Raw genomic sequence first — 19872 nt, 5'->3', positions numbered from 1 at the left:
TATTTCACGCGCTCGGAGCGCCGGAATGTTCTGGAACGCGGTAATGTTTTTTAGCAGCTGTAGGAAACTTTAACGAGTGAAAGACAGGAGACCGGAACGGTCTCAGTCAGGGTCACCCGAGCTGTCTTTGAGCGAAGACTGAATAAATATTGGTTTAAATAAAGATCTGTGAGTTTGAATAACAGTGCAGCTAAAACCGAAGAACTTCAAACTTCGCTTACATCGAACTTTAACAATGAGACCAGTTTCATCTGCGTGCTCTCCACCGGACTGAACGGATATTTTAAAGTTTATCGGACCGTTATCTTACCGTTGAGGCTCCATCTGACCTCCTGGGATCAGAAACAGGATTTTTAAACGAAGGAAAAGTGTTGAAACTCTGGAGTTTCACCGTAAAAATGTGTGAATAAAAAGTCGACGAAGAAAGCGGCAGCAGCGGGAATTCTCCTCCGTCAAAGAGACGAACCGTCACCGTGGGTCTCCGTGTCTTCGGTGCCGTGGGACGACTCTTCTCCCTACAGCCGCGCTCCGTCACCCTCCGAGCGCTCCTTTAAAAAAAACTAGATCCTCTCCGTGTCTGTGGTCGTGGAGACACTGCTGCTGCTGGCTGCGTGGATCTCCGCTCACTGTCTCTCTCACATCGGAACTCAATCAGCCCCGGAACTTTTCAGCGCGTGCTCGTCCCCTCCTGTCCTGACGCACCCAGGTGTCCTCTGGTAGCCATTCAACTTTTCATTTCGCTCTTCCTCTCCCCCGACCCCCCCACTCTCAGCCACTCGGGATGTGTCGTCTGAGATGATAGCTCAGAAGAAGAGGGGGGGTCTGCTCCGAGTACGGGCCCCCCTGCTTCACACTGGTCTCGTGCTTGTTTCTCTTTTTTTTTTTACGCATCGGAGGGATCCATGGAGCGTCCGTCCCTGTCGCACGGAGCGCAGACTGTCTGACCTCCTCTGCGCAGTAAAAGTCGGAGGGAGAGGGTGAGAGGGGTCAGGGAGAGGTCGGGATGAAGTCCACGCACTCACACTTTCACGGAGCATCATTGTTATGCACGTGCGCCTTAACTTTTCACAACAGGACGCGCCAAAACACGGAGCGTTTTATGGTCACGGTTTTAACTGAAGATAAAAACTCGGTTTCTTATTTAACTCAGATTTAGCCTCTGTAAAGTTTAGAGAGGGAAAAGCTGACAGCGAATGAGCTGGTCTGAGTGAAATAAAAGATTTTACACCTCCTTTATTTTCATTTTTCTCCTTATTTTGTCCGCCATGTTTAATATGTCTCGTGGATGATGATAACGACGTTATTAGTGTTTATTTCATCGACCGAAACGACGACTAGATTTTTTTTTCGACATGTTTTGTCTTTTTTCATGGGAAACACGAGGCTATGTCTGCTTAAAAATAGAGCTTCACTACAAAAAAAAATGTGATTTCGTTTTCTCCACCGTGGGAAATCCGTCAAAACACAACATATCAGCAGCTCTTCTTCCTCTCGGCTCTAGAAAACAGGGATGTATAAGTGTGACCAGGCAAAGAGAATAAACGTTACGACTTAAACTAAAGACTAAAATGTAAAGAGTATTTTTAGGCTGAACCTGGACTGACATGTTTTTAATTCTAGTGGAATAAAATTAAAAATAAAAGGGTTAAAATAATAAAATGTAACTCAAATAAACACATTTTTAATTCAAAGACTCAAATTGAAAATAGCTGTCAAAATGAAAGCTGGATGTTAAATATTTAGATTTATTATACAGGTAGGCAGAAGATTAAAGATAGGAAATAAAAGGAAAGGAATAAAGAAAATCCATAAAAAAGGCTGGAAAACTATTAGCTTTAGGACAAACACCCTGCTCTGTAGAGATAAAAAATCTCCCTCCTGTGGACCTCCAGGGATCTCTGTGAGGACCATTTGAAGTCCTTGCACCACAATTTGGGAAACATTGACCCCTTGGTGGAGCCAGGGCTCAAGCCTTGAAAGTTTTTTTTAAAAAGCCCTGAATCTGTCAGGCTGGTGAAAACGATGCTGCTGCTTATTGTTAATGCAAAAATAAATCATTATAATTAGACTAATAGAACAGACTTATCACGAAAGGGAAATTTAAAACAGCTAAATACACATAAAATATTTACTCCTGAGACCTTACACCCAGTCAAAATAACATTCAACACTGTAGTAAATAAGCACACATTTTCTTTTTATGCCATCAAAGCTTCAAATTCTTTAATCGAAGCTTCACCAACGTTACAATAAGATTAAAAATTAAGGTAACACCATGATGTTATTGCTCTGTGCAGCTACAAGACCAATTATTCACAAGCCTAAAAACAAACAAAAAAATAAATAAATAAAGCAGAAGAGACCCCAACATCCCCAGCTTCACCAACATTCCAATAAAAAGAAAAATTAAGGTAAAAGATAAAAGAACAACATGACGTTATTCACTTTCCAGCTACAAGACGAATTATTCAGTTTTTTAGAAATGAAAAATGGAGGGAAAGAGAACCCAACATCCCCAGCTTCACCAACATTCCAATAAGATCAAAAATTAAGGTAAAAGATAAGAGAACATCATGACGTTATTCACTTTCCAGCTACAAGACGAATTATTCACAAACCTAAAAATAAAAAAGAAATAGAGCGGAAGAGACCCCAACATCCCCAGCTTCACCAACATTCCAATAAGATTGAAAATGAAAGTAAATGATAAGAGAGCACCATGATGTTATTGCTCTATCCAGCTACAAGACACATTACTGACAAGCCTAAAAATAAAAAAAGAAATAAAGTTGAAGAGACCCCAACATCCCCAGCTTCACCAACATTCCATTAAGATACTAAAGATAAAGGTTTAAGATATGAGAACACCATGATGTTATTGCACAACCTAGCTACCAAAAAGCCTTATTCAGAATTCTAAAAAAAAATTTATATATATATATACATATATATATATATATATATATATGTATATATATATATATAATAACATCCCCAGCTTCACCACTTCACCATCATTCCATCCAGCCTATCTTTGTTGATGATGTCATTAAAGCTTGTAATAACAAACGGGAATTCCAAAAGTGTTAAAAACACCAGATTGTAATTTTCTTTTGCTTGTTTTTAAATGAACATCACAAATCAGAATCTTTCACTCTAAATCACAATCCTACCTAAATATTCAGACAGTTTCTACCATATTTTAGGAGGCAGAGAATTATTCACATTTAACATGTTCTATTACAGTGTCAGAAGAATGAGGACAGTGAAAATGCATCCTAATGATGAATGAATCTATTTGTTGAATTAAAACAGCAAACAGGACATAGGACTTCCTGATTAGCATAAAACATCCATGCCCCTGGATCCTCCAAAGTTTGGGCTAAGCCCTGGTAATTTCAGACCTCTGGCTCAGCCCCTGCACTGACCTGAGGAAAAAAGCTCCAAGCTGTGCGCCCTCCCTCCAAACCACACAACACTAACAGAGTAGGATTTTATAACAGCCAAAGGACTGTTTCTGAATTAAAGTCAGATTAAAAGAAAACTGTTTGGCCTACTCTTTTAAAACCAGAAACAACAACTGCATATAAAAACATCACTGAATTGCTTCAAACCAGTTGAAGCATTTTTGGTGATTTATTTTGTGCATGATGCACCTGCAGCAGAGAGCCAAGGAGGAGAGAAAATGTCCATTCTTTTTTATTTCTTCTGAGTTTACAGCCAAAAGTGTTGACTAAACGGACTCAGCAGCAGAATGATAAAGAAACAGACAGCTCATAAAGCTGCAGAGGACGCTCCTGATTGGCTGATGAGAGCAGATGATGATGGATAACGCCTAGAGCTGTGACATTGACCTTCCATCCCAGATAATGTCTATTGTTTGACCAAATCGCGGAGCAAATGTGCAGGAAGGACAGGAAAAATCATGTGTAAATAAGGCAGGACCCCGACACCGATTCCCATCGTCTCGCGCTCCTTGAGAACCGAGGAGGGCCCCCGGTCCGCGCGCTCATTGATTTCCTGCCTGCCCTCGCCTTGTCCATTGTTGGAAGTCTTTTTAATTTAGCCATAAATTGGGAAAGCTCAAGTGGAATGAGCGCTTCTATTTTCTTCCTGTCAGGATGAGGGATTTGTTTTATGATGCATTGTGTATTAAATACAGTAATCTGGGAAAGTGATTACTCCGCGGCCCCTGATAGAGAGAGGGGGCTCCGAGGCTCTGCCATGAAAAGGAGGAAATGTCTGAAAACCAGAAGGAGGATAAACACGGGGCTCCTTCTGCTATCAGAGGGGCCAAACTGGGTTAACATGAGCAGGCACAGAGGAGGCTGTGAGGCTCCCTGCCCTGCCAGGAGAGGGCGCAGTCACCTGGACTGGACTCTTCAAACACCTCTACACATTCTGATCTGATTGACAATCACTTTGATAGTTGATTTGTTGAAATGACAGCTAAAATGTATCGTCTGTCTTTGGGCTGCACAGTGTGAGTGGATCTTTGATCAGACTGGTCTTTTATCAATTAAAATGCCTTAAATGATCACATTCATGAGTGGAAGAAACACATTTTTAAACTTTTATTTATTTAAAGTTTATTTTCTCAGACCTCTGGGGGTGGTAAGCTCCATCAGAAATATAGAATTCTAGTTCTAATATTTCTGCTATTACTGCAGTAAACAACACTGACAAGACATGTACACTATCAGGACCTGAGAATAAATACAACCCCAGTTTCTAAACAGTTGGAGTGCTGTGTAAAATAAAAAAAAAAACAGAATGCATTGAATGTCAAATCTCATAAACTCATATTTTATTCACAATATAGCAAAAACTACATTTTACTGGTTGAAACTGAGACATTTTACCATTCCATGAAAAAAAAAGAGTTCATTTTGAATTTGATGGCAGCAATGCATCTAAAAAAGTAGGGACGGGGCCATGAACAGCTGGAGGAGCATTTTGCAACAAATTATGTTAACTGGCAATAGGTCAGTACATGACTGGGTGTAAAAGAAGCATTTAAGAAAGACAGGGTCTCAGAAGTAAAGATGGTCAAAGGTTCACAATTCTGTGAAAACAACATTTAAAACTTGTGGCAAAGGACCGAGCACTGTTGAGAGGCTGGAGTCCTTCAGCAGACAAGAATTTGCTCAAAAACACTTCCAGAAATCGTCTGTCAACACAGTCGGCTGTGCCATACATGAATGCAGTTAAAGCTGGATCACGCTAAGAAGGAGCCCGTATGTGAACAGGACCTAGAAACGCCACCATATTCTCTGGGCCCAGGCTCATTTAAAATGGACTGAGGCAAGATGGAAAACTGTTCTGTGGTCAGATGAATCAAAATTTGAAATTCTGTAAGAAAATCACAGATGCCGTGTCCTGCAGACCAAAGAGGAGAGGGAACATGCATTTTGTTATCAGTGCACATTTCTAAATCCTGCATCTCTGATAATATGGGGTTGCATTAGTGCCTATGGTGTGGGCAGCTTACACATCTGGAAAAACACTACTAATGCTGAAAATCAGATAGAGGTTTAAGAGCAAGATATAGTCTCATCCAGGCAACGTCCCTTTAAAGGAGGGCCTTGACTATTTCAGCAAGACAATGCTAAACCACATCCATCACAACAGCATGGCTTTACAATAGGAGAGTCTAGTGCTGAAATGCTGACTCCTATGTCAGACAAGAATGGGAAAACATTCCTCTCTGGTCTCCTCACTTCTCAGACGTTAATAGACTGTTGTTAGAAAAAGACAGGTAAAGATGGTCCTGTCCCTACTTTTTTGAGATGTGTTGCTGCCATCAAATTGAAAATGAAATAATATTTTTCATGAAATGGTAAAATGTCTCAGCGTGATTTGTTTTTGTTCTATTGTGAATGAAATATTGGTTTATAAGATGTGACAATCATTACATTACACTTTTATTTACATTAAACACAGCGCCCCAACTTTTTTGAAATTGGGGTTGTACTTATCTCACCAAAACTTTCTTTTGCGTTATAAACCCCCCCCCCCCTTTTTTTTTTTATTAAAGAATTGATTAATTTACCCTGATGTGGTGAGTAAGAATTTTGTGTTTTGTTCTGTTAAGTAAGATCTTTGTAACATTTCTCTGAAATGGAAATCTGGAGGGGCCCCTGCTCCTGTTATAATCACTTCAGGTGTGCTCCAGCACTAAAAAAAAGGGTCTAAAATATCCTTTGCATAAAACAGAAAACATAAAAACACAATAAACACAGATCAACCTGGTCCTGAGTCATCATTAAAAACCACCGGAAGCATCTTCCTCCAACACCTTCAGTCTACTTTTAAAAATTTAAAAAGACAGATCAGACTTAGATTTTCCTGTGGTAGATCCCTCCTGCAGGAGCAGCATACCTGAAACTCTTTAACCTGTTTACAGAGGGACTTTTGGAACAGAAAGCAGAAGTCGGTAAAAACTCAGCGCTCCCTGGTATTCAGAATGTAAAGATTCAAAGTACCAGGAAGATGCATGCATATATAAAATATCATCACAATCAATCAGAGGCATAAGAGGAGAAAAAACATTTTCTTAGCAGTGAAAGAAAAACAAGATTAGACGAAAACCCAGCTGCAACTGTAATGTCTTTACAAGCTGCTCAATATGACGTTTAAAGAGTAGAGAATCATCACCCAAGAATCCATACAGACCCATCACCCTGAGACTAACAGAAGGAAGGGTCAGCTCCTTTTTCTTTGAGATTTTAGACATCATGAGTTTGGTTTGATCAGATTCACTCAGAGAGTGACTCACAGAGTCTGGTGCTGACAGTGTCATCTGCATAACAATGAAACATTTGCATATGGAACATTTCGACAAATATTATTAATATAAAGTAGAAATAACAGTGTCCCCAAGACTGAACCCTGAGGAACTCCATTCTTAATTTATGATATTGGACCAGCCATCTTTGGACAATGTTTTAATATCAAGGTTGTCAACGTTTTCTTTCCTCTTAAATCTCATGTTTCAAAATGATAAACTCTCCGTTATTCTAATGATCGGTGGGATCAAAACAACCAGAAACTTCATTGTCCTCAGTCAGATTTGTCCCAGTGTTGCCAACCTATTTGTGCAATTAAATGAAACCCTTGCTTCTTGTCAGTTCAAACCATGTATCTGAACATAGACAGTTCAACTCACTTTTCTAAATGTTGCCAACTTCATTGTCTTTAGTCATATTTTTAACCAGAAGAGAGAAAGAGAAATGTCTTAATTGCTTAGAAACTCTGGTAATGTTCAGAAAAGTGTATGGAGCTGACAAGGAGTGCAGGTTTGTCTTGGTGCACATAGAAGTTGGAAACAATTGGAAAAACTGGTGAAGAAGGGGGTTCCCTAAATCGGTCAAATACATTGACAACATGTGTGTAAAATTGGTGAAATATAATTTGAGCCCTAAATTGTCAACTTTTACAATGGCACCTTTAAAAAATGGCAAGGAGGAAGAGTACCTCTAAACTGCCCCAATATGTTGGCAACATTTGGAAAGGTGGGTAGAATTAGTAAAATAGTTACTGTACGGACAGATAGCATAAAGATATTGGCAATATCTAAAAGTTGGCAGCACATGGAAAAGTGATTGGCAAGATTGTCAGATCACCTCTAAATTGCCTAAATACATTGGCAACATTGATAAGTGGCAATATTTGGAAGTAGAAAGAATTGATAAGTAGCATGGGTACCCCTGAATTATCACAAATATAATGGCAACAGATCAGGCAACGTTTGGAAAAGTGGGGACAAATCGGGGACAAAACTAGGGGTACTCGAAGTTGCTCAAATATGTTGGCAACATTTGAAACCTGCAGCAACTGGAAAAGTAACTGCCAAGCATCTCTACTTTTAGACTGCTTAAATACATTGACAACATTGAAAAGTGGCAACATTTGAAGGTGGCTAGAATGGTTCAAAGTGGGGGTTACTTCAAAATTGCCCAAATATGTTGCAAACAACTGAAACTGGTAGCAATTGGACAAGTAATTGGCAAGGAGCAAGAGTATCTCTAAGTTGCTCAAATACATTGGTAACATTAGGAACAAGCAACATTTTGAGGGGGGTATAAATGGAGAGGAGCATGGGCATTCTTTAATTGCCCAAATAAGTTGATAACATTTGAAACTAGCAGTATCTGTAAAAGCGACTGCCAAGCACCTCTACCTCTAGACTGCTTAAAAATATTAACAACATTAAAAACTGGCAACATTAAAGTGGAGGTTACTTCAAAATTGCCCAAATGTGTTGCCAACATTTGAAACTAGTACCAATTGAGAGGTTACTGGCAAGGAGCCAGAGTACCTTGTAATTGAACAAATATATTTTTAACATTAGGAACAGGCAACATTTGGAAAAGTGGGTCCAACTGGTGAAAAAAACCAAGACCTAGCAACACTGGCGAGAAACTGGCAAGAATTGGAAAATTATGGCAAAGAGCTTGAGTACCTCTAAATTGCCAAAATACATTGGCAGCATTAAAAACTGGCAACATTTGGAAGTGGGCAAAATTGGTGAGGTACCCCTAAATTGCTATATGTTGGCAACGTTAACAAGATGATAACATTCAGAACTGTTAGCATTTGAAAAGTGGATAGAACTGGTAAAAAATGATGTTACCCCTAATTGCCCAAAAGAGTTGGTGACATTTAGAACTGGCATCATTTGGAAAAGTGATTAGAAAAAGCTAGAGTGCCTCTAAACTGACCAAATATATCGATAATATTAAAAACGGCCACATTTGGAAAAGTGGGTAGAATTGGTGAGGAGCAGGGGTACTTTTAAATTGCCTAAGTATGTTGGCAACATTCAAAGCTGGCAGTATTTGGAGAGTAGAAAGAGGGTAGAATTGATGAGGAAGGCAACAATGTTTGCACAATTTAGACATTCTGAGTCAAAGTACATTTTTTGTTAATTGAAAAAAACTGTCCAACTTTTGGGGCTCTAGGACTGATATTCTGCTTCATTAATATTCTGCTTCATTAATAGTGGAAATGTTGTTGAATATTCCACCATATATTTATAAAACAAACAGGATATGTTTCCCACCCCTACCAGTGGTGCTATTTTACCTCATCTAGGTGTAATGTCATCTGATTCTTTATATTTTTGCAGTTTAAAAGAATAAAACCCACAAACTTTTCTCTAGGAAATTTCTTCTTGCTGCCGCAGCTTCTCGCTGGCTGTTTTGGGTCCTGCTTAGCTCTTTGACGTATTGCAGGACGGGGCTCATTTCTTTCCGACTGCGTGAATTGCAGCTCCAAACATCCACATTAAGGCGTGATAGAAATTGCACGATAGAGACATGAAAGATTCATCTGTATGGGCTGGAATATTTAATCACCTGACATAAAGCTCCTGAATGTATGAAAAAAGAGCGATGGATGGGGATGAATGTAAAACACTTGTTCATTTGTTAATAAGCCATGGATCTAATTCTTATTTATTTTCCCAATCCGCTGTAAACATATTGTGATGTGCTGAGATGAAAAAGGCGTGTTTTATCAGCCAGAATGATTTCCTCTAAATATTGGTGTGGAAAAGCTGTTTATCACTAAATTACAAAGCAAACAGGCGCAGGCTGCAGGGGATGTTAGCTCGACTATATCATGGCTCACTCACAGCATTTCATACTTATTTAAAGGCCTCTTAAAACATACTGCATGCGCCTAATGTGGAGCGCCGAGGCTTTAAAGCGCTGTGAAATTCTTGAAAGGAGGTTAAATTGCTTAAATGGGCCCATGCTTATTTTGCTTGCGGCTTTCTTGTTTGTTTAAGGAGTGAAGTCACGCAAAAAGCAATTCACAAATGAAAGTGGGGAATTTTTATGATCAAAAAGCTTCATATTTTATTTGATCTGAGGTTCAGCTTCACGGCTGTAGCACTGGCCCGTTTCGTTTTAATGCTTTGAATAACTTTGCAGTGGTGTAAAAAGTGATTGGGGTTATGTTGCTGCATCTACAGACATGTGAAGTGAGATGGGACAGGCCGGGAAAGAGAGGAGGGTTCCCTGTATCGATTATTATTCATCATATGTGCAGCCTGAGCGTGCACACGCATGGTTCAGGCCGCTGCAGAGGCAAAGGAGCCTCCACGCTGCTGCTGCAGCCGCTGCAGCCGAGGGGCCACATGGAAACAGTGTGTCGGCCTGTGTGCTGCATTCCAGCACATCCTCCAGGAGAGTGGAAAAAAGAGAGGAGAGAAAGAAAATATAGCAGCCAAATCCACATAAAATAGTCCCACCATTCATGGAGAGACCTCCCATTGACACCAGAAAAGCTGCACTAAGCCTCCATCATTCCTCTGCATACACAGCCCCCTCTGAGCATTTTATTTAGCTAAACGTGGGCCGATTCAATCAAATAAGTCTTCATTTAAGGCTCAAACGACGAGTTAGCCTGCACAACGCTCCATCGCTTTTTTTTTTTTTTACTTTAATTAAGACAGCTATCAGCAAAGATTAGAGCACCACTCACAGCCTGTGTGCAGCTTTATTAAAGGACAGACCTGTGTCCATACAGCCCAATTAGCATTAAAACAGAGCAGCGGAAATGAAAGAGGAAATGTAAATAGAGAGCGTCCCAGCTCTGGAGGTCGGCCTGTTGTGAGCGGCGTGTTAATCTCCACCTCAGTAATTTGGTAGTGCTGCAGAAGACAGAAGCCCTGCTGCTGTGGCCTGCACTTCATAAATCACTGCTTTATGTGGACAAGGTCAGCACCACCCCCCTCCACCTCCACCTACACCCCCCCTCCCAGCCCCTCCGCCATGTTTACCCGGCCGCCCGGGGCTCTCAGGACCAGAGCGGCTCACTTCTAATTACTCTGGATTATTTTGGTTTGCCGGGGGTCAGCCAGGCGTTCCAATGGAGAGATGATTTCTGGACAAGGAGCTGGCCCCCAGCCCTCGGCCCCGAGCGTTTGCTGAATTAGCAGCATTTTGTTTGGGCCCTCACCATGTGGGCCTCAGACAGCTTGTTGCTCTGACAGATAACAGCATAATGCTCGCATGGCTTTGTTAATAAACACTTTAATATCATATTTCTTTATAATATTAGAGAAAAAATTCTAAGAATTATTCTAAGAATTGGCACCAATTTTACATGATTCTTTTGTTTTTGTCAGGATAAGAGGATTTTAGGACTTTTCTGATGAGAATATTTTTTGGCTTTGAAATCTGCCTCAAACATTCACAAAGGTTTCAGTTATTGCAGTGTCCTGAAATTATCATTTAAATTGTAGAGAAATAATTTTACAGAAATCAAAAGGACAGACTAACTTGTATTATCTTTTCTCTTTCCTTTTAAAGATGAGGTGTCCAGTGTTGCAAAATAATGCAAGTAAATTTAATTTAATCACATTGAAAATATTGCTCATATGTGGAGAAATTATGGTTCAAAATACATTAAAATGCATGCATATATGTGAAAATGGCATAACATTTGTTGCTTGGCTAGCCAGTTGAGGGGGGTCCTATGTTATATATTTTTCTGGGGGCCCTGAGTCCCTAGCTACGCCCCTGGACACCTATATGACAAATGAATATATATTAATGTAGATAATAGTGGATTAATGATTAACTTGCACATAATTGCAGCTTTAAATGAGTTTTAAAAACTTGATTTTTAAAACTTAAATTATTTCCTGTTTCAAAACACTTTAAGTCCTGTCTACATGCCAGCAGGAGTGAAATGCTCCCAGTATCTTCAAAAATGAAAAATAAAAGTCAAAGAAATGTGATCTAGGGCAGAAGTTCTCAACCTTGTTGGCCCACGACCCCCAAAATAAAGGTGCCAGAGACCGGGGACCCCCAAGGCTGTCCATAAGGAGGGATAAAGGGGGAGGTTTCTGGGACCCAGCCAAACTTGGGGTCCATGAAGGTCAGCAAAACCATGGTCCATTTTAAAGTTAAGCTGTGAAAACCTTTTTTTATATTTGACCAGAATAATAACCACTCTTATCAAGGAAACAGATATCTTGATTTATTCATTTGTGAAGGAATTAGCCTTCTTTAAATGAAAATAACTTGTTAAAAACATAGTTAAAATGGGTTAAAAATAGCCAAAATGGGTTAATAATGGAAAAAAAATAGAGGAAAAGGTGATGAAATTGGATTTTAAAATAAATGAATAAATGAGTTGAAAGTGGCAAAAATGAGATAAAAGTGGAAAAAATGGGCACAGAAAGTAGTAAAAGGGGATTATAAAGTGGCTGACATGGCTTCTGAGAGCAAAAAATTTGTGGAAATTAGGTGGACTTGGATGAGAAATTGATATAAACTGGCAAAAATGGGTTAACTGTGGTTAAAATGGGCAAAAAGGAGTGTAAAGAGTGGTTGAGAGTGGCAACAGTGGGCAGAAAGAGGAAAGAATTGGCTTACAAGTGGCAAAAACAGGCAGAAAAAGTGATGGAAAGGGTTTAAAATGGAAAAAAATGGGTTTAAGTGGCAAAAATGTGCTAAAATTGGCTAAATTGGTGTTAAAAAGTGATTAAAAAAGGAATAACATTTGGTCAAATTGGTATAAAGTGGCAACAGTGTAATTTAAAAATATATTCTTGGTTTTTTAAGGCATCTGGTGACCCCCTCTCTGTGTCTCGCAATCCCCAAGGTTGAGAACCACTGATCTACGGTGTTGACTTAATGATACAATATGACATGAGATACTATGATATTATATTTGATACTATACTGTGTGCCACAGCCATACGATACAATGTGAAACAATAAAACGTGGTACGAGACAAGACAGAACTGTAACATGATGGTACAGTACTATAAGATCAACACAATACGGTACAAGATGAGACAAAATGGGATGACAAAGTAACATGTGGGGTTATGACGCAGTTCGATTCGATACAAAATAATACAATTTAAAGTGATATAATACAGTACAATATAATCTGATAGGAAATACTACAGTTAGACAGGATACCAGTGGGGCTTTTCCACCACATTTTTTGGCCACACAAGTTTGACCGTGCCAAGCTGTGCCGAGAACAGTAAGCACGCCATGCTGACTTCAAGGCGGTTCACAGGGTGTGATTTGCCAGGGGGGTTTACCTCTTCTGCTACTGATACCCCCCCACCCCCATGATAAAATTTCAGCCCACGGAGAGAAACGTTTTAACCCTGCCTTCGCTCCAGCTGTCTATAACTCTGTTACAGTGGTGGTCTAATGTCGGCATTCAGTGTACCACTTCAATGTTTATACTTCGGTCAGATAGTTGCGCACAGCCTGTGTTCTCAAACTGACAAGCGAAATCAAGACGGACAAGATGCGTTGTGCAGGATAGGACAGGATACGATGTGTTACGTTATGATACAATAAGATACAGCATGACAAAATACCATAATACAATACCATTATATAATACAATACAACGTGATAACAAAATACGTTTCGTTTCCTTACGTCCCATCTTCATGAAGTGCAAAAACAGTGGTATAACCAACAGATCTGAAATGCCTCAAATGTAACAGCTGTGTAAATGAACATGTAAATGAATGCTGCACCACACCAGCGTGGTCAAAAACCATGACTTAGAGCTAGCTGACTGTTTCAAAGAGTTTTACAGTATGTCTATCAGCTACACTGTTAAACATGGTTTTTCATGAGGAAATACGCAGGACTGCATGTACAAAATGACTCACTGACATCCACTGATCTCTAGTTAATGTGACAGCGTTTTTACACACTTCAAGAGTTTAGCTGCTTTCTCTGTCGGTAACTCAGGCCCTGGCCACACAGAAACAAATGCAGGTGTATACGCAAAAGTTTTGTGTTGGATCATCCACACAGAAATGGCGTTTCAGGTGACTGTTAACGATACTTTTTGAAAACCAGTCCCAGAGTGCACAAATCCATAAACGACTACCGTTTCATCTCTGTGTGGACGGCTATCCGCATCTTTCTTGAAACGATTACGTCACACATAGCCTAACTCCTTTAAGGCGCCTGCGCGGGTCCGACCACAAACATTAATGGCGGACTACAGGGTTGTGTTCGTGCTGCAGAAGCTACTGAGCTTATTATGGCTTTTACAGCAAAATCTGATGCTCCTTTACCACCACCGCGAAATGCATAAACCATATGTTCTTAAATCCAACACGGAGAACAACCAGAAGGACAACTAAAGGAAAATTTGTGTCAGTTTTCTGTAATCTTTTTCTTCTCCTTTGGTGCGTTACAGCGCCACGTACAGGCTTGGCATATGCACTACAGCGTTTTCAGTTGTTTCAGTGGTTCCTGAAATGATCCCGACTTTTTCGGAAAACTTTTTCAAAATGAAACAGCAATATAACATTTTCGTCTCTGTGTGGACGGGGCCTCAGTGAAGGTGAACTGTTAAGAGATTTTAACCTCTAACTGACTCATAGATGACGGGCCTTGTAAACTGTTGGGGGTTTGGGCTCAGAGCAACGAGAATACAGGCCAGTGGTGTACTGGGGGAAGGGGAAAAGTGTGCTATAGTATGATTAAGGTGGTGATTCTGCAAGCCTCAGTATATTTCTCTCTATATTTATATTTATGAGCGTTTATCAAGTTTTTGTTCTTTAGCTTTTTTTGTATTGATAACCTGCTGCTGTAACACCTCAGCGTGTTGGGGGATGGAGAGAGGAGCTTGGGGAGAGCAGCGGCGTACAGAGAGTAGAACATGCTGTGGTAATCGCAGACACTTCCTCCACAGAGCCTCTGCACACAGACCTGCACTGTATGTGGCCTACGGGGTGCGATAAAGCTGCACAGGGGTCAAGGGTCACGTTTTCTAAGCATAAATTCAGCGGGCACACTGCTCCTACACGCATGGGACAGGCTGGAAACTTAAACAACCCTCTCTGCTCCACTCCAGTCCAGCTCAGAGAGGAGGGGCGGGGGGTAATTAGAGCATGTTGCCAGTGGCCGGGGGGCGAACAAATCAGCTCTAAAACGCTCACAGATATCATCTTTAAAAGAGCGTTTTATGTAGGAGAGGTAAAGAGGAGTGGAACTGAACACGGCGCTTCAGATGTTCAAGTATCACACATTCATTACTTTTACTGAGCTCGCTTCTCACGTTTAAAGTCAGCGCTCAGCGACAGCAGCACGCCAATCTGCTCTTCATACAGCGTGTCCAATGGGAAGGCTAATATTTTAATGTTGGCGGATATCGGACAGATTCAGTGTTATCAGAGAAAGTGCTGCCATGTTAGGTAGGAACGTCCTGAAGCCTGATCATGTGACTTAAAGATAAAACTGTTATTATACTCTGCCATAGAGATGCATTTAGAAATAACTGTTGGAACTGATAAGTACAAATATTTTAATTCATTTTATTAAAAAAGTCTTTAACTTCTGCCTAAATAAAAGGTTTGATGTTTGCACCTAAGAGATAAAATTCAGAAAGAACTAGAAACATTTTTCCATGTTTCTCTCGCTGAATCTAGTCGTCAAATCTCTGTGGTCTCTCTAAGTATTATTCTGCACTGGAAATCCCTGCATGGGCTCAGGAACACTTCCAGAAATCGTTGTCTGTCAACACAGTTAGATGTATATCCAAAAATGCAACTTAAAGCTTGAACATGCAAAGAAAAAGCCAAATGTGAACACGACCCAGAAAAACTGCCATCTTCTCTGAGCCCAAGCTCATTTAAAATAGACTGAGTCAACATGGAAAACTGTTCTGTGGTCAAATGAATCAGAATTTCAATTTCTTTTTGGAATCTATGGATGCCATGTCATGCGGACTAGAGGGGATGAGGGACCATCCAGTGTGTTCTCCTGGCACAGTTCAAAAGCCTGCATCTCTGATAATATGGGGTTACATTAGTGCCTATGGTGTGGGCAGCTTACACATCCGGAAAGGAACTATCAATGCTGAAAAGTAGAGCAAGGTTCAAGATCAGCGTTACTCAACTCTGCTAAACCAAAAAGCCAAATTGTTAAAAAAAAAAAAAAAGCCTTTACAAGAGCCACATTGTAAGTGGTGAAAAGTGGCAAAAACTGATTAAAGTGGCAATAAAAATAAATTAAAGGTGGCAAATAATGGTCAAACAGCAGCAAAAAAGTAGCTAAAAGGGGCAAAATAGGGCAGAAAGTGGCAAAAATGGGTGAGAGGTTACCAAAAAATGAATTACAGGTGGCAAAAATGGCCAAAAAACAGCAAAAACTTGGCATAAAAAAGAGTGTAAAGTGACTAAAATGGGCAAAAAATGTGGGGAAAATGGTTAAAAAGCAGCAAAGATTGGCAGGAATGCTGGAAACAGTGGCTTAAATATGTAAAAAAGGGAAAAAATTAATTTTTTTGCAAATAGCAAAAAGCAGCACATAAGAGGCAATAAACTGGTGTCAAAAATGGGATAGAGGTAGTAAAAATGGGCAAAAAGTGGCAAAAGAAATGGCAAAAGTGGGCTTAAAGCAATAAAAATGGATTTAAAAAACTGGCAAAAAAATTGCAAACAAGGGCAATGGAAATATGCAGACAAAAATAAAGGTTGAAAGTTAAAGCCAACTGTATTAATGTGGGGATTCAAACTGATTAATGTGACTTGTAATGGATAATTTCTGAGGTCATTTTTCCTTATTATGGTTTTCTGGGGAATCATATTTCAAATTAAGACATAAAAGAGCCACAAATCATCACAAAAAAGCCACATGTGGCTCAAGAGCCAAGCCTAGATAAACATATGCTCCCATCCAGACAAGGTCTCTTTCAGGGAAGGCCTTGACTGTTTCAGCAGGAAAATGCTAAACCACATCCATCACAACAGCATGGCTTCACAGTAGAAGAGTCCAGGTGCTGAGCTGACCTGCCTGCAGTCTAGACCTTTCACCAAGAGACAACATTTGGGCGTCAAAAAACCCAGCAAAGAACGTGCAGAATGGGACAACATTCCACACCAAAAACTGCAGCAGCTGGTCTCCTCACCTCCCAGATGTTTACAGGCTGTTGTTAAAAGAAGAGGGAACGCTATACAGCAGTTAATATGGTAAAATGTCTCGAGTTTGTTATTATTTCAACATCCACAGCATGATTTCATCTAAAAACGGCATTTATAGCCTTTCAAAACTAGATTTCTATTTCCCTTTTTCCACATTTGTTTGTCCTGAAACCACCTGTCTATGACAGCAACAAAATCAGATATGCTTACTCAAGCTGCCATGGCTCGGCTCAGACAGCTTTCCCAGTGACGTTCTTAAACAGTCTCGTCGCATGGTGAATCTTATCTGAAAATATTAACAGTACCTAGATTCATAATGCCTTAATAAGGACAAAGAGCTGCAAAAAGCTGCATGAATGGTGCTTATTTGCTCCGTCTCAATGTCTGATTTCCAGATCATATTGCTCTGATCTACTTCATCACCAACACTCCTATAGAGTTTAGCAGATTTCCTGCAGTTTGCTTTTGTTTTGTGTCTGAATGTGGTGATGAGCCATAAGCATCTCCCCTATCTGCTGCACAGAGCGCCATTCTCAAGACCTCTGATTGGCCGCTCTAGAATCCTGAACAATAATTGTAATGTAAGTCATTTTTTAATTTTTGAATTGGATTGACTTACTTAAACACACAAGAGATATTAAAGTGGCCCCATCAGCCCTGTATTTTTCTCTACAGGTGCATCTAAAAAGAATTAGGAGAAAAATTAAAGGTTTGATTTTTTCCTGTGATTTTTTGCAGAAAGTAAAACTTTTATAATTTCTCGATTCGTCTCATGCAAATTGAAACATTCAAAACTTTTTGTTTTAATCTTGATGATTCAGGCTCAGAGCTCATGAAAATCAAAAATCCACTATCTCAAAATGTGAGAATATTTTTGGAAAACTCCAATTTGCAAAATTTCCTGAGCCTTCTCTCTCTCACACAACCACAATCATGGGGAAGACTTTTCTCTTGAAGAAAATCAGTGACATTCTTCACAAGGAGGGTAAACCACAGACGGTCACTGCTAAAAGAGCAGGCTGTTCTCAGAGTTTGTGTTAAATGGTGTTCTCAAAGGCTGTATTAAAGCATATTTAAGGAGGGTAAACCACAAGCTCACTGCTTTAAGGGCAGGTTGTTCTTAGAGGCCCTTTTAAAGCATATTTAAGGTAACCTGACACGCCGAAAAACCTTCAATACAAAGTGTTTGGGAAAGGGCAGAGCCTTTGAAAAAATACTCGGAGGGTGATTGGGTGAATGTTCTGTCCGTCACATCTTTAAGGGCCAATCAGAGCGACAAAACACATGACGCAGCCGCTAAAAAGCTGCTCCTGCACCCCTACTGACTAGGCTAAACTCCAGAAAAACACTACATAATGCGAACCATGGCGACTGTAGACATGTCAGACTTTTGTCTTTTTGAAAAGAAAACAACTCAGTGCTGTTCTTTGTTCTTCTTTTAACTAAGAAATGTCATCTAGTTCTGATAAAAACTGACGCTATCACAGCATCCATGCTAACGTCTTCCGCCATAATTGCACCAACCTCTTCTCGCTGCTTGCATACGTCACAACTCTGCTGCGCCCAAAGGTATCCCCCCCGAAGCTGATTGGTCCTGTCCCTGTCTAACCAAGCCCAAACAGTTCAGATGGGACCTTTGCAAGATGGATTCACCAGTGAGAAACATGGAAACAGTTGAATCCATCAGCTTAGCAAGGTTATATTTAAGGAGGGTAAGCCACGTAAGGTCATTGCTTAAAGGGCAGACTGTTCCCACAATGCTGTATTAAAGCATATTTGAGGAAGGTAAGCCACAGGAGGTCAACATTTTTGTTGTATAAATCCTCTGGACTAATGTTTTGTGATAATTCAATATATTTAGATAGAGGATTTCAGATTTTTTTTGTGGCCTGTAAGCCATAATCATCAGGATTAAATAAAAAAAATCTTGAAATTTTTCTTTTGGTATGGGATAAATCTAGAATATATGAGTTGAACTTCTTAAATTAAAACACAGAGTAAAATCAACTTTTTCATGATATTCTAATGTCTTGAGATGCACCTGTATGTGGCCCTCAGTTAACAACGTTTGGACATCCTGTATGTGCGTTCAGAGGATTATGGCATTAAGATCAGGTTGAAACAGTCCTCATGTTTGCGGTCATTTTTTAAATCAGTCTGAGAATCGTCTCTTGTGTCTCCAGCCTAAGCAGCCTGTGAACGTGTTTTCAGTATGTCTATTGTTGTTAAAGGGAAACTGCCGGCTCTCACACAAACATAAAAACGTGCAGAGACCCCCACAAACACTTGCCGTGCCGTTTGTTCCCCCACACAGGTCTGCTCAGTTTATGTGGGCATGATTAAAGTCAAAATTAATTCAGAAAACAACAAATCAGCAGCAGCAGCCTTAAAAAGGAGCAGAGGCCAGCAGCTCACACATAACACGGGGCCTCGGAGTGGCTCCCATTAAAGGCTTCACTGACTTTCAGTAGCATCAAAGGGGCCCCAGAGTTAGGCCGGGATTATATTTAAACCAGGAGCGTGTTGCTCTGCTGAGTATAGGGCACATGCCGATGATGCTGCCAGCAAGCCGTGCTTCTGGCTTTCAGACCAACGCTCTCATTAAAATGTGGTTTGGCCACCGTTCCCTTCAGGAACACACACATGCACGGACAAAACAGATAAACACAACAACAAATCCAAAACATCTCTACTGACGAGACTTTGGAGGAATTCATGCTCAGACTGCAAAAGTTTTTAATTTGTAGTCCAAAATTAGGAAATATTTATTTAAAAATAGGAAAGACAAGTAAAAATATCTGTTGGCTTAGGCAGTTCATATTAAAATGAGAATAAAACCAAAACACACCCCATTTTTGTTTTTTGTTTCCTTTTTATGCTTTCCTTAAATAAATGACCAAGTAAAAAAGTGGCTTGTCTTTGGTCAGTGTTTTCACAG

The 19872-nt window shown here is 40.1% G+C and overlaps 1 protein-coding gene across 13 annotated transcripts in view; it reads right to left on the bottom strand.

Annotated features, from left to right (window-relative positions):
* Nucleotides 1–19872, bottom strand: part of mecom (MDS1 and EVI1 complex locus) — a 354218-nt gene that overhangs the window by 63301 nt on the left and 271045 nt on the right. The window contains exon 1 of one of the 13 annotated variants that reach the window (XM_041803426.1): nt 311–1221. The exons of the other annotated variants lie outside the window; for them this stretch is intronic. The gene's annotated coding sequence lies outside the window, so the exon portion shown is untranslated. Of the gene's footprint in view, nt 1–310; nt 1222–19872 lie in introns of those variants that run through there. 13 annotated transcript variants of the gene reach the window in all.

The sequence above is a fragment of the Cheilinus undulatus genome, linkage group 2, assembly GCF_018320785.1.
Source record: "Cheilinus undulatus linkage group 2, ASM1832078v1, whole genome shotgun sequence".
Lineage (NCBI taxonomy): Eukaryota > Metazoa > Chordata > Actinopteri > Labriformes > Labridae > Cheilinus > Cheilinus undulatus.
This window is presented reverse-complemented; position numbering and strand designations above follow the sequence as displayed.